Source organism: Penaeus vannamei, chromosome 43 (genome assembly GCF_042767895.1).
Source record: "Penaeus vannamei isolate JL-2024 chromosome 43, ASM4276789v1, whole genome shotgun sequence".
NCBI lineage: Eukaryota > Metazoa > Arthropoda > Malacostraca > Decapoda > Penaeidae > Penaeus > Penaeus vannamei.
Genome location: NC_091591.1, coordinates 7549974 through 7552473, shown reverse-complemented (window position 1 = coordinate 7552473; position 2500 = coordinate 7549974). Strand labels below are relative to the sequence as shown.

General features: G+C 42.6%; 1 protein-coding gene across 11 annotated transcripts in view; it reads left to right on the top strand.

Moving 5' to 3' along the window:
• The window catches only part of LOC113824444 (uncharacterized), a 239828-nt gene that overhangs the window by 142921 nt on the left and 94407 nt on the right, over positions 1 to 2500 (top strand). The window lies entirely within an intron of this gene.

Below are 2500 nucleotides of genomic sequence, written 5' to 3'. Positions count from 1 at the left end.
CGCTCTCTCTCTCTGTCTCTTTCTCTCTCTCTCTCTGTCTCTGTCTCTCTCTCTCTCTCTCTCTCTCTCTCTCTCTCTCTCTCTCTCTCTCTCTCTCTCTCTCTCTCTCTTTCATAAAGTGAGAAAAAGAAATAGGGATGGGAATAGAAAAGACAGAAAAAGATGCAGAAAGAGAGACAGAGAAAAAAAGAGAAAGGCAGGGGAAGAGAGAGAGAAAGAAATACAAAAGGAAAACGGAACGAAAAGCGAGAGGACATCGTTTTCTCCTTCCCCAGAAGAAACCAAATCTAGGGTTTTCCTTTTTTTTTTCTCTCTCGCATGATAGTAAGCTTTGCCGCTGACCAGATCACGTCCATTACTCCTCGATCCCCCTTTCCAAACCTCTCGCGAAGACGTCTCAAAGTAGCATCATCTGTGTCGGATCCGATCGCAATCGCACGACTCGATCACATGTCGTCACGTAATAGAGGGCATTCAGATCCCCTTTTAGGTTCCGTCTGTTCGGTGTCGTTTATTGTTTTGGTCTCGGGTTGAGGCGTATATAAGTAGAAATGGGATGGTGCGATATCAGGAAAGATAAGAAGGGAAGGAGAAAATGGTAAAGGAAAAGAAACATGGAAAAAAGAAAGAAAAAAATAAAATGCATGAAGGAAAGAAAGAAGGAAAAGAATAAGGGAAGAAAGAAAGAAAACAATATATATAAAGGAAAAAGAACGAAAAGAATAAGGGAAGAAAGAAAAGGAAATATATAGGAATGGAAAAAAGAAAGAAAAAATATCAACGGTGGAAGAGGCCTCTGCGGGTATAACATATTAGGTATCAGGTTTATTATTTCATGTATAATTAATAAGTACTTGATAAATGTTTTCGGCTTGAGTATACGCAGTTGAGTAATCTGTGGAATGTGTGGGATGTTGGCATCATTTTTTTCATATTAAAAAAAACATAAAGAAAATAAAAGATAAATAAAAAAAATATATAAAAGTTGCCTTCAAGTTTGGTCAGCTGTTCTATCACTAAGAGGCAAGTTAAAGTTAAGAAGTACGGAAAGTTTTATTTTTTTTTACTGGATATGAGCAAATAAACAACTTGATTGAATTCAACCACCATATTCCCAATAAACAACAGTGTCTCTTTTGAAGGGTATCAATCCTAAATTGCAGATCCATGCTATATAGGTTATATAAGTGTGTGTGTGTGTGTGTGTGTGTGTGTGTGTGTGTGTGTGTGTGTGTGTGTGTGTGTGTGTGTGTGTGTGTGTGTGTGTGTGTGTGTGTGTGTGTGTCTATGTGTGTGTGTGTCTGTGTGTGTCTATGTGTGTGTGTCTATGTGTGTGTGTGTGTGTGTGTGTGTGTCTGTGTGTGTGTCTATGTGTATGTGTATGTGTGTGTGTGTCTATGTGTGTGTGTGTGTGTGTGTGTGTCTGTGTGTGTGTGTGTGTGTGTGTGTGTGTGTGTGTGTGTGTGTGTGTGTGTGTGTGTGTGTGTCTGTGTCTGTGTGTGTCTGTGTGTGTCTATGTGTGTGTGTCTATGTGTGTGTGTGTGTGTGCCTGTGTGTGTGTGTGTGTGTGTGTGTGTCTCTGTGTGTGTGTGTCTGTGTCTGTGTGTGTAAGGGAGAGGGAGAGGGAGAGGGAGAAGTAGAGGTAGAGGTAAAGAGGGAGGGAGGGAGAGAGAGGGAGAGGGAGAGTAGAGAGGTAGAGAGGTAGAGAGAGAGACAAACAGACGGAGAGAGTTGGGTAACTGTATTTGATATCAGATTCATAGAAAATTCTCCATCGAAATTGGATATTCCTCTTTTGACCACTCTGACCCATACAAAATAGCCGAAGGGCACACCGAGAAGGCAAGGCTTCTCATGCAGGAGAGGATGGTATAGCTTAGGCTTATTTATAATGGGCAAAGCTATTGGTTGGGTTATTAAAGATAGTCTTATGGCAAGGCATCCTCCAAGCTAGTCCTATGGCAAGGCATCCTCCAAGCTAGTCCTATGGCAAGGCATCCTCCAAGCTAGTCCTATGGCAAGGCATCCTCCAAGCTAGTCCTATGGCAAGGCATCCTCCAAGCTAGTCGTATGACAAGGCATCCTTCAAGATAGTCCTATGACAAGGCATTCTCCAAGCTAGTCCTATGACAAGGCATCCTCCAAGCTAGTCCTATGACAAGGCGTCCTCCAAGCTAATCCTATGACAAGGCATCCTCCAAGCTAGTCCTATGACAAGGCATCCTCCAAGCTAGTCCTATGACAAGGCATCTTCCAAGCTAATCCTATGACAAGGCGTCCTCCAAGCTAGTCCTATGACAAGGCATCTTCCAAGCTAATCCTATGACAAGGCATCTTCCAAGCTAGTCCTATGACAAGGCATCCTCCAAGATAGTCGTATGACAAGGCATCCTCCAAGCTAGTCCTATGACAAGGCATCTTCCAAGCTAATTCTATGACAAGGCATCTTCCAAGCTAATCCTATGACAAGGCATCATCCAAGCTAGTCCTATGACAAGGC